We start from the raw sequence: 13,858 nt of genomic DNA, 5'->3' as shown, positions 1-13,858 counted from the left end.
ATGAAGAAAAAAAATATATATGAAGAAAAAATTCAAATTATTATTTGCAGGTGACATCATCTTCTATATGGAAGATCCAAAAAAAGACTCTTAGAATTATTAACCAAGTTCAATAATGTAGTAGCATATAAAATCAACATACAAAAACCAAATTAGTACACTAATAGTACACAAATTAGTACACTAATAGTAGACCAACTGAGAAAGAAATTTAAAAAATACCATTCCAAAAGAAGCAATAGAATCAATAAAAATTAAGTATTTAATAATTAACATAATCACATCCTGGGGGTAGCTTTGCAGTGCCATGCCTGCTGGCAAGCACAAGGTCCTGAGTTCGATCTCTGGTATGGTGTTGGGGGAGAATATTGTACAAAATTATACAGCAGTCTGGGAGAACACATATAGATAAAGTCAGCTGCAAAGTTAAGAAAGAAATTAATATAGCCAAGGAAGTGACAGACATGTATAATGAAAACTACAGTACTGTGAAAAAGGAAATCGAAGAGGACATTAGAAAATGCAAAGATATTCCCTGTTCCTAGATAGGCAGAACAAATACAGTCAAAATGGCCATATTACCTATACTGATACACAGATTTAAAATAATTTCAATCAAAACAATAACTGCATTTTTCACAGAACTGGAGAAAATAATAAAAGTCACTTGGAATTAGAAGAAATTCAGCATAGCAAAAGCAATTCTATGTACCAAGATCAAAGCAGGAGGCATCACAATCTTGGGGTTTAGGTTCTATTACAAAGTTGGTTAATGAAAACAGCATGGTACTGGAACAAAAGTAGACATAGGGATCAGTGAAACAGAAGAAAGAATGCAGAAACAACCTCAAGCACATTTAACTATTTGTTCTTTGACCAAGGGCCTAAAAACATAGTGAAGCAAAAATAGCCAAAATATGTCTCTCACCGTGTACTAAACTAAAATCAAAATGGGTGAAAGACCTGCATGCTAAAAAAGAAACACTAAACCTGCTAGAAAATAAAATTGGTAAAACTCTTGAAGTCATAAGTATGAGCAGAGTCTTTCTGAACAGGTTCTGTTGCATTAAAAAAAATGGGCCTATATCAAATTTAAAAGCTTCTGGGCAGCAAAAGAAATAATCAACAGAGTGAAAAGAACACTTACAGAATGAGTAAAAATTTATCCAGGTATTTCTCAGAGGGCTAATATCTACAATATACAAAGAACTAAAAAAATTAAGCCTTCCCCAAATGAAAACCCCAATAAAAAATGGGCAACTGAAGTGAGTCGAAACTTCTTGGAAAAAGAAGTATAAAAGACCAATAAAAACATAAAGAAATGCTGAACATCACTGGCCATTCATTAAACAACACTGCCATCCCATCTTACCCTAGAAAGAATGGCCATGATCAACAAATCAAGTAGTAACAAATGCGGCAAGGCTGTGGGGAAAAAGGAACACTTCTGCGTTGTTGGTGGGAATGTAAACTAGTACAACCACTATGAAACTTAATATACAGGTACCTCAAAAAACTAAAACTAGAAATTCCATTTGACCCAGCTAGTCCCCTTCTATATATCATCACAAAAGTTAAAAACATTATATTGCAATGATACAGGCACATTAATGTTTATAGAAGATACTGCATAATAGCTAAATCTTGGAAGCAGCCTGTATGTCCATTAATAGATGAATGGATAAAGAAAATGTATTTACACACAATGGAAGAATGCAAAAGGGCTAAGAGCTGGAAGGCTGAAGAATGCTGTCAAAAGTTGAAGGCCTGGGGCTCAGTGCAGACTCTGATCAGTGAGTCCATTTAGGGAAACCATAAGGTCTGCATTCAAAGACTAAACAGTCTGTGCTGGAAGGCTAAAGATTCAGCACTAAAAACCTTGAAGTTGTTGTCCAAAGGCAATGGTGAATGCTGAAACTTCTGCTAAGGAACAAAGTGAGACTTTGTCTTTTTCTTTTTTATTCAATCCAGTTTTAAAGCCTATGTATTGGTGCTACCCACATCTAGAGTGGGTATTCCTGCTTCAGTAAGTCAGTCATCCAGAAACATCGAGAAGTGTTAAATTAATCTTCTAGGCTTTTCTTATTTAAGTTAACATCACAATAAACTATCATCCCACCCAACCCCAAAACAGTATCAGGAAGGAGTATTCAAAAGGGAAGCTAAACTGTCTCTAGACTGTGGCACCCCTACTTCCCCATGGTTGGTGTACATGCCACATTGGAAGAGTAATGACCTGAGGAGGGAAGCCTGTGGTGACCATGCTGCTGGAATAGTCTTCTAACCTGCCCACCATTCCCACCAGGAAAAGGAACCTTGTGAACAAATTATTAGCAGGTCAGGATGCCAAAGAAACTGAAAGCAGGTGATGATTGTCTGAGAAAGCACTGATGGGCCTTTTGGAAAGTTGAAAACAAGTACATAAACCTGATTAGTGACTAGATTTGAGCACTGGGAATGTCATGACTCAGGAACTTTTGCTACTGTGGGAGAAAAGTAATTGGAGCAGCCTCAAAATAGATGTTCACCATCCTTCCCCCAAACATCTGGAGTGGTGTGTCTGTGGGATATTCTGATCACTACCACTGTTTGGTGCCTACATAGGAAAATTCACCATCCCCAGCTGGGTGTTGTGGAGCACTGTGGGCTTTAAGGGACCACTGGATTTGCCGGGTGGAGAGTCATGCTTTGTGGAGAGCAAAGAGGGAAACAGTGAATTGAGAGCTGGAGAGTGTCACCTTAATTAGAAGGTGTCCCATACAGTGTGCTTATCAGGAGCTTCATAGAGGAAGACGATAGAAGCATATTCAAGGTTTGTTGTACAGAGAAAGGAGCAAAGATGAAGATTCAGAGTGCCCTTGCAGAAATCAGCAGAATACTGCTAAGCCAACCACAATTGCATCCTCCCCACTTCAATTTAAGCCTGATCATAAGACAAAGACAGAGGTCTGCAGTTAGCCACACCTACACAGGTGAAACTGAAATTTAGCAGACTATTGCTTGTGGCTGAGTGGTGAGCTCAGTGGCCAATCCAGATTCCTAAGCTTCCTTGCTCTCAGAAAGGCAGTTAAACAAACTGTAAAAGGGGGACCAGTCAGAAATTTTCAGAAGTGGACCACAGACTGAGAAGCATGGGAGGAAGCCCTCTGGGGCCACAGTGATGCTCTAGGATGGAGTCTGGGAAAGCCAGATGCAGAAATTCCTTTAAAACTCTCCCCACACAAATAGGTCAAAGCTTCTGCACTTGTTAACATGAGGGGAAGAGCTCACTGGTTGAATTTAGACTGCAATATAAATAGGACAGTGATGCCATTTTAATTTTGTATTCTTACAGCTGTATTTTTTTCTTTTTTCTTTTTGATTGTTGATTTTTTATTTTTCTTGTACCTTCTTTGTTTTCCTTTCCTCCATCTATGTAGCTTATATATGAGGAAGTGTCTATGTATGTGTGAAAAAAATAAGAATTAATGCTTTAATCTAAATAGTTCCTGTCATAGTAAAGTCAGGAAAATTACATACAGTGGATTCAAACACAAGCTAACTGTTCAACATATTAACAGATTCCAATTTTTCTCACAGCTTCCCTCAATCTCCAATTACTTTCCTTTTCTCTGCATTCCTTCTTCCAAACCCACAAATATTCTTTCAAATCTCTCCTCCAGCATTCCATTTTAAAAAATATCAACACATTTCAATCTTTTTTCTCGCTTGCATTTATTTCTTTCTTCTCCTCTTCTTCCTGATCTACCCCTTTCCCTTTTCTATTCCCCTTTCCTCCCCCTGCCCAATCCATCACATACCAGCCTCTCAGTAGTGTATTAAAGTCTTTATGGATCATTGAAAGAAAGGCAAAAATTTTAAAGCAAGTTTTAATGTACACAGTGGATGTGTGGTTTTGATCTGTTGATACTGATAGAACCAGTAGGCATTCTATCCTTGTAACACAGCAATCAAGTCTGATCCTATTAAGCTGAGTAGGTGGACCAAAACCAAGATAAAATCACTGGGAAGAAAACACTACAGAGATCTCCATACTACCAACAGAGTTTTTACACTCAAGTGGATCCTCAACCCTCAGCATACAAAATCAATAGATATGTGAAAAAATATGTCAACAAAATGCTTCCAAAAATTCTCAATTCCTCCAAAGGTGACCCACTAGTCACTGATGGGGAAGAAGTAAAAAACCAAATTGGTGAAATATATGAAGGAATGAAAGAAGAAACCAAAAAACAGATCAATAAGGTGTTCAGCAAGCTCAAAAACGATGAATTTACACAGATGAGACTCAATTGATAAAATGGTCACTGAACTTAAAGAAGATATCAAAAAAAGTCTGAATGAATTTGCCAAGATTGATGCAAGATAAGAATAAATAGTTCAGTAAAGAATTATAGTTCATGCCAGGGATTTAGCTCGGTGGTACTGCCACCTGCTTTGTAAGTGCAAGGTACAGAGTCTGATCCCTGGTACCACACACACACACACACACACACAAACAAACACACACAGCAAAAATTATGGTGCATGAAAACATGTCAAAAAAAAATCCAGAATATAAAAATATGATTGAAATGATCCCTGTAAGAAGATAGAGTACTCAGAAATATCTGAAAACAACAAGAGATCATGGAAAATTGATCCAACACTGCTATATTACTCAAGGAGAGCTAACCTAATTGTAGTTAAAGAAGAATTAGAAGATAGCATAAAATGTAGAAAAAATGTACTTACAGAAATTTTCTAGTAGAAAAAATTTCCAAGTATAGTAAAAGACTTCAATATACAGGTAAACAAGGTACATAGAATTTTAAAGAGCCATGATCTAAAAAAGAAACTTTCTGTGACATAATAATCAAAATCCCTGAAGTCCAATGCAAGGACAGTATTTTAAAAGCTCTCAAAGAAGAGCAGCAAATCACATATAAAGATAACCCCACACATACCTTAACAGAAAGGAGAGCCTATGGCAAAATTTTTCAAACCCTCAGAGGGTTTTAAACAACACAGATCAACATATTCTACAAAACTATTTTTCAAAATTGATGGAGAAATATATACTTTCCATGAGTAAAAATACCTTCAGAAATTCAGGACCACCATACCAGCACACAAAAAATACAGTAATACCTTTGTTCATAAGCACTTCTGTTTGTGAACAATTCAGTTCACAAACAGAAGCATTCAGCAGAACTTTGCATTTTCCATTTGCAAACTCTGCATTGGATCACAAACACAACCAGAATCATGGGACAAGTTATGTTTATGCACCAAGGTACCACTGTACTCAGCAATATCCTAGAGAGAGACAGTGAGACCAACAACACTAAGGAGCCTAAGAGAATGAATACTTTAAGCAGGTGCATACTTTAGCAAAGGTAAAAATAATCAGCAACAGAAAACATAGAGAAATCACTCAATATCTTTCCATAATAACTCTCAATATAAGTCTTCTCAATTCTGCAATCAAAAGACACAGTGGCAGTTCAGATGGAAAAAAATCAAATTTAATTTTATGTTGCATACAAGGGGCATACCTAGTCCATAAAGAGGCTCATAGACTAGGAATCAAAGGATGAAAAATAGTATTTTATTCACGGAAATTGGAAAGCAAGCCAGAGTAACCTATTTTCAGACAAAGTATAGTTAAAGTCAAAACTGATCAAAAGAGACAAGGTGACTATATACTGTTGGAGGGAACAATTCAACAGCAAGAAGTAACCATTCAAAATACACATGCATTGAATATCAGTTCACTCAACTTTGTAAAACAAATACTACTGGTCATAAAAGACTACATCAACAACCACACCATTATAGGGTTGAATTTAATACCCCACTATCACAAATAGACTGTTGAACTCCTCCAAAAAAATCAACAAATACCAGAGTTAAACCACACTTTGAGCAAATGGACTTGATAGATATCTAGAGTGTTCCACCCAGTAACAACAGAATACACATTCTTCTCTCATCTGAGAGACTCAAAATATAAATAAATACTTTAGAGACCAAAGAGCCATTTTAGAAACAGATTTTCATAGTCTCGTAGAATGAGAAAGGGGTGAGGGGAAGGAGGAATAAGAAAGGTGAGTGGAGATGGGGACGTAGCAAAAATGATTAAGGTATACGTGGAAGTATATAATCAAACCCCAAGGCAAGTGCAATGACCATATATTACAAACAATGTACAAATAAAAATAAAACAGAAACAATATTAACATATTTTCTTTAAAAATCACAAGAAAGAGTAGGTGTTGAAAGATAATACCTCAACATATAAAGGGTACATACTGCACACACATGGACAGCATTACACTGAATGAGATAAACTTGAAAACATTTGCTGTAAAAATCAGGAACAAAACAAAGATGCCTCACCAATCCTGTTCAATATAGCACCTGAAATTTCAGCCAGAACAATTAGAAAACAGAAAGTAATAGATAAAAAAGGAAGGAAACAGATTACCCTCATTTGCACATGACATGATCCTTTACATAGACTATAAAAGTCCACTGGAAGAGTTAGATCTTATTAACAAATTCAATAAAATTGCAACACACAAAACTGTCATAAAAATTAGTAACTTTGGGACCAGGGATTTAGCTCAGTAGTTCCACCGCCTGCCTCACAAGCACAAGGACCCGAGTTGCATCCCTGGTAACCCCCTCAAAAAATCAATAACTTTGTATTTCCATAATGTATGTGTTGAGAATGAAATCAGGCAAACAATTTTATTTCCAGTAGCTTACAAATACCTAAGATTAAGCATAACTGAAAAGGTAAGAAACCTCTAAATAAAAATTACAGAACATTCAAGTGTGGGGGATACCACTTTGGCCTATACGCAATACCTGGGCATCTGAAGGTCACAAGTCTGATCTCAGGGACATGCACATAACAGGCCACAGTTATCTAAGCATGACTTAACATACTCATCCACACATGTGTAGCATGGACAAGGTTATGCAATAGCTGTTTAGTCTCATCATGCCTCAGTAAGCTGATAAGACTAACTTTTGTGAACTGTAGAACACTATAACCTTTTAGTAGCTGAGTTCACTGTGTAGCAGTTTTGCTGAAGGAACAGACATGCAGCTATTAATCTCTAGAGCTGCATCTCCAATTCTCATGTTCTGATGTTGCCTTGATGCTGATGATTATCTCTTGTTTTTATTGGGAAAATAATTCACTCATAAAGAACCATATAGACTAAATGGACCCCTCTCCAGATGTCTCCTGGGGGGTGCTCGGCCTTGCCCTCACAGAAGAAAGAAATTGAAATCACTTGAAGAGAGAAAGACCTCCCATGTTCATGGATTGGTACAATTAAAGTTGTTAGAAGAGTCATATTACCAAAAGTAATCTTGAGACTCCATGCAATTCTCTTCCAAATTCCATTGACATTGTCACAGAACTAGAAGAAATAATCCTAAAATTCATATGGAAGCACAGATGACTCAGAGTTGATAATGTCCTGAAAAAAAAAAAGCGTTATGCTGGAATTATCTAAACAACTGACTTCAGTAGTAGTAAAAACAACAGAATACTGGCATAAAAAGATACCCAGAGCCACAAATAAAACAGAGGACAAAGAAACAAAGATATAAAACTGTACAAAAGAGCCAAAAACCTATGTTCCATTGTAGAAAATCTAACAAATAGTGCTGAGAAAACTGGATATCCATATGCAAAAGATTGAAACTAGGTTCCTGTTTTTCACTGTGTTAAAAAAATTTCAACATGGATCAAAGACCTCGGTATAAGACCTGAAAATTTGAAACTGATAGAAAAAAACATAGAGCAAACACTTGAAGTCATAAGCATAGGCAAAGACTTCCTGAACAGTACTCCAGTAGCTCAGGAAATGTCAAGAATCAACTAATGGAATTACAACAAATTAAAAAACTTCCATACAGCAAAGAAAACAACAGAGTGAAAAGACAACCAACATAATATGAGGATGTTTTTTCCAGCTAGTCTTCCAGTAGAGGATTAATATCTAGATAATAAGAAGGACTCAAAACACACACATACACATACGTATGCATGGAAACATACACTTCAGTCAGTAAGTGAGCAACTAAATTGAACAGACACTAACGAAAAGAAGTACAAAGAACCTTATAAGTATTTGAAAAAATATTCAACACCTTTACCCATTGGGGAAGTTAAAAACTACATTGAGATTCTAATACTGGGAAGGGTGTGGTCAAACAAATTCTTCTACACTGTTGGTTTCAGCTCTATCATTCCTTGGTATATTCCTGGATGATTTAAAGTTGGCATACTATGGAGATGCCTGTGTACCATTTATTTTGTTGCAATTTATAATAGCTAAGTTTTGGAACAAGTCTAAGAGCCCATCAGTAGATGAATAGATAAAGAATATGTGTTAAATACACACAGTGGAACTTCTGGGCATGGTGGTGCACACCTATAATCCTAGCATTTGGGAGGCTGAACCAAGAGAATTGCTGCAAGTTCGAGGCCAGCATGTGGTATATAGTGAGTTCAAGGTCAACCTAAGCAACATAGTGAAACACTGTTTTTAAAAAAAGTGGAATATTATTCAGTCATAAAGAAGAATGAAATCACATCATTTGCAGGAAAATGGATGAAATTAGAGATCATCATGTTTAGTGAAATAAGCCAGACTAAGAAAGTCAAATATTGCTTTTATTTTTATTTATTTATTTATTTATTTGGTACCAGGGATTGAACTCGGGTCCTTATACTTGCAAGGCAGGAGGCAGAACCACTGAGCTAAATCCCTTATATTGCATGTGGAGTCTGAAAGAGAGATATACCACATGACATGAAAAAAGGGAGGCTATTAGAGAAAAAGAAGTGTATTATGGGGATAGAGAACAAAGGAAGTAATGGGGCAGAATGATCAAAATATATTATATGCATGTCCAAATACATAAATAAAAAAATCTGTTATTCTGTCTAATATGCACTAAATCCAAAACAGAAGTTGTGGATAGAAGAATAGGATGGGACTTAAAATAATGGCTGAAAATTCCCCAAATTTGGTAGAATTCATAAACCTGGATTTTCTGAAATGGAGTGAGCCCAGTTCTGCATAGGATAAATAAAAAGAAATCCATATTAAAACACATCAAAGCAAACTGGAAATTTAAAGTGAAGAAAAATTTCTTCCTCCCCTCTTCTCTCGCATTCTCTCATTTGGGATTGAAGCCAGTGCCTTAACACTGAGCTATATCCTCAGATGATTTTTTACTTTATATTTTGAGACAGGGTCTCGTTAATTTGCTAAGTTGCTCAGGCTGCCCATTGGTGAAATTTTGAAGGGACCAAAATCCTTCAATCAAAGGAAACAGTAAGGAAAAGACTGAAATAAGTTTTAAAAAGGACAGGTAACAAAATAATTTGATAGTAATAAACCTAAATAAGTTAATTGCAAATATGATAACATTTTCAATAAAAATAGAACCTAAAATTAAAATGAACTTTGATATGCTATTTAGAAGGGCACATTAAGTATTAGATGACACGGCAGTTTGAAATGAAAGGGCTAGACATTTTCCCATCAGTTGGAAACTGGATAAAGAAGATGTGGTTTTTCTATAAAATGGAATACTACTCAGCCATAAAGAATGAGAAATTAGATTCATTCATAGGAAAATGGATACATATTGAGGGTATACTCCTAAGTGAAATATATAAGTCACACATATGTAAATACTGAATAGTTTCTCTAGTGTGAAAAACTATAATAGTACATAAGATCCTAATGAGATAATTGACAATGTGAAATAGGAAGAAAAGGGCTAAAGGTGTAGGGAAAGTGGGAAGGGTAGGGGAAAGGTAATAAGGGAAAAGAAAAAATATGAGAAAATGAAAAAATGGAAATAAAGTCTTTGTAAGTGGGGAGGGGATGAGGGGTTGAAGGGAGGGCACGGACAAGGGGAAATAATGAGAACCAAGACCTGTCATGTAAAGGTACAAGATCCCAATAATGAATGTAACTGTACTGTATACCTAAAATGTACAATAAACTCAATGAGAAAAAAAAAGAAATTAAAGGGCTAGAAAAGATACACTGGGCAACTTGTAATAAAAAAGATGATACAGATGTTTAATGTAGAATAAAATAAACTGAAAAGAGGAAAATTGGATTACTAAAGATAAAGATGATCATGATGTAATAAGTAAAAATCTAATTCACCAGGAAATTATACTAATTCTAACATTTAAAAAGTAAAGTAGAAATTTAAAATCATGAAACTATAAACAAAAGTTGCAAGCCTACCCTCAGGATAGGAAAAATTTAACCACTACTTTCAATGATTACTTAAGGAAACAAAATTTCCTATGGATACAGAATTAAAAATCAATTTATAAATTTGATCAAATGTATAGTTAATAGCCCTGTAGCTAATAATGAAAGAATAAAATTTTAAAGCTCATTTGAGCATTTATGAAAGTTCACTGCTTGCTAAACCCAGAGGCCTCAACAAATCTCACAAATTAGTTTCAGAGTTTGCATTTGTATCTTGTTACATTGCTTAAATTGGTTATTCATTTTACTAGTCATTTGGTTGAATTTTCTGGATCTTCTATATCCTGTCTTCTACAGATAACAAAAAATTGACTTTGTTCTTTTCTTTACATATCCCTTCTCTTGTTTTTTCTCTGTTTTGATTGCTCTGGCTAATGTTTTGAGTACCATATTAGACACCCTTGGCTAGTTATAGAAGGAAAACTTTTGCTTTTTTGCATTTAATATTATGCTGGCAGTAACTTTGCCATTAGACATTTATCAGATTGAGATAAGTTTCTTTATTACCTACTTTTTTCAAGGTTGTTGTCCTAAATGGATGTTGAATTAGTCAAAGTGTTTTTCTATGTCTATTGAAATGATTATGTGATCTTTGACCTTGCATCTGTCTATGGAATGCATTACATTTATTGATTTGCATACATTTTTTCATGATGAGGCCTAGTTGGTCATAATGTATGATCTTTTTGATGATTTGTTGCATTCTATTTGCCAGAATGTTACCCTCAGGTTTTTGTACTTATGTTCATTAAAAAGAGTTCTTCTTTCTTTCATTATTATTAAAGAGTTAGAGGAGTATTGGCATTAGATTTTCCCTGAAGTTCTTGTAGAATTTGGTGATGAATCTATAAGATTCTGGGCTTTTCTTATTTGTTTTGTTTTGTTTTATTTTTCTCCTACTGTTTCAATTTCATTTGCTCTTATTGGAGCTCTCTTGTTAGGTATTTTTATATTGTCTTGGTTTAGTTCTATTAATTCATAATATTTAGGTATGTATCTATTTCTTCTGGATTTTCCAATTTAATGGAGTATAGATTTTCAAATAGTTACTAATTATCTGGATTTCAGCAGTTTCTGAGAGACGTTTTCATGTCTTTTTTCTTTTTCTTTTTGAGATCGAGTCTCACTATGTAGTTGAAACTGACCTGGAACTCACTATGTAGCCAAGGCTGGTCTTAAACTCACAGCCATCCTCCTGCCTCAGCCTCCCAAGTACTGGGATTACAGGCATGTGCCACTACTCCCAGCAGAGACTTTTTCATTTCTAATTGCATTGAGTTGTATCTTTTCTTTCATTATTTTGATTAGATTGCATAAGAATTTGTCTATTTTTCTTCTTCCAAAGATCAAGCTCTTGGATTCATTGATTCTTGGTATTTTTTTCTTTGGTCTCAATTTCATTAATTTCTGCTCTGATCTTTTTAATTTTCTTTTTGTACTAGCTTTGGGTTTGGATTGTTCCTGTTGTCTTAATGTGCACCATTTGTTATTTGTTTGAGCTTTCTCTGTTTTTCTAATATGGGCATTCACAGCTATCAACTTCCCTCTTAGGAATTCTTTCTTTGTATTCCGTAGGTATGTATTAGTAGTACTAAAGTTCCATGTGTTTGCACCATTTCTGTGGTTTTGCTTTGCCATTGATTCCTAGTTTCATTGCACTGTGATTTGATAATATGCATGGGATAATTTAGATTATTTTCTACTTACTTCAGCATGCTTTGTAGGTTAGTATGTGATTTATTATGGAGAAAATTCTATGTGCTGCTGAGAAGAATGTATATTTTGCTTTGGTGGGGAGAGGAAATAGACTATTAAGTCTATATGCTCAAGGGTGTGGTTCAACTCTGGTATTTCCTTGTTGATTTTTTGTCCAGTTGATCTGTATATTTGTCATAGTAGGATATTGAGGTACCATATTATACTTGTGATATTTATCTGATCTTTTCTTTTTCTTTTTTATTTGAGACAGGGTCTCACTATGTAGTTGAGACTGACCTGGAACTCACTATGTAGCCCAGGCTGGTCTTGAACTCACAGCGATCCTCCTGCCTCAGCCTCCTGAGTGCTGGGATTACAGGTGTGCGCCACCTTGCCTGCCTTTATCTGATCTTTTTTGTCCAGTTCTATTTGTTTTATGAAGTTGGGTGTGCCATATATGTGCACACACATTTATAATTGTTATCTTCTCCTGTTGAATCATTCCCTTAATTAATATATAGTGGCCTTCTTTACTTCTGATAATCAGTTTTGTTTTGAAGCACACTTAGAAAATAGCACATTTTTTTTTGTTTTGTTTTTTGTGTTTTTGGTACTGGGGAATGAACTCACAACTTTGCACTTGTGAGGCAGGCACAGTGCCACTGAGCTAAATCCCTAGCACTAGCACATTTTTGAAGTTTTCTGCTATTATTCCTCCAAACCAAATTTTTAAATGCCATTTGGGCTGTCTTCTGACTTTTCCCTAATTGCGTGTAATCTTAGATTAGTATTCTTTGTGTCGTGTAGCAGCTGTTGGACCTCTTTTTCGTGTTCTCTTACTGTCTTGAAAGTATCTCTGGGTATATGGTCATCTGGGTTGTCTCTATTTTGCAGTTCTAACACTCTTTCTTCACATTATTCACTTCTGCTGCCCACGCTTTTAATGGAATTCTTGATCTCCTGAATTTCTGTTTTGTACAATTTTATGGAATCTAGTTCTTTGCTACACTGGTTAATCATGTTTTACATTGGTTTGTTTATTTCAGCTAGCTTTTTATTAGTATCTTCTGCCAGATTGTTTGCTTTGTCTTTTTATACCTATTGTCTATTTAGTTATATTATTTTTTGCACTTATTGACCTGCTTTTTTGGGGGGATCTCCTCTTTTATATTTCATGTAATTCAGTTGTTTGGCTTTTGATTTCCTTCCCTTGATGCTTCATGGCTTAATTTGGGGGGCATTGGAAGTTTTTGGTACCATTATGTTGCCTTATCTTTCTGTGTTTCTAGTGTGCAGTAGTTTGCAGGTCAATTATAGTGGAAAGACTTTGTTGCTATTTTGGAGAACTCTTAGTGAGTTTCTGTAATTCAGTAGTGCCCTCTGGATGTGACTAAATAGAGGCCTTTTCCTTTGCCTCAAAATCCAAACAAACTTTTATTTATTTGGGGAGGGATGGTGCTGTGAAATTGTTGCAGTGCCCAATTCTATAGAAGTGAACTGCAGTCCTGATTACACAAAGACAAACCAGATATTGACACACAGTAAAAACCAATTAATATCCATAGCTATGTCAACCTGGAAATAGCAACAAAATAAACAGTAATATAGTGAAGAATAGACTAGCTTTGCCATACCATAAAAATCAATAGAAGTTTCCACTTATCAGGCTGAGCATGAAGGTGTGCACCTAGCACTTGGGAACCTGGGACAGAGGGATTGTTGCAAGTTCAAGGCCAGCCTGGGCTACGTAGTGAGTTCAAAGCTAGTCTGAACTACATAGTGAGACCTCTGGATCACTTCTCCCTCACGATTCTACTTGCCACCCTTAGCCACTAAAAAATGATGTATAA

Source organism: Fukomys damarensis, unplaced genomic scaffold (genome assembly GCF_012274545.1).
Source record: "Fukomys damarensis isolate Sample0158 unplaced genomic scaffold, DMR_v1.0_HiC HiC_scaffold_1, whole genome shotgun sequence".
NCBI lineage: Eukaryota > Metazoa > Chordata > Mammalia > Rodentia > Bathyergidae > Fukomys > Fukomys damarensis.
This window is presented reverse-complemented; position numbering follows the sequence as displayed.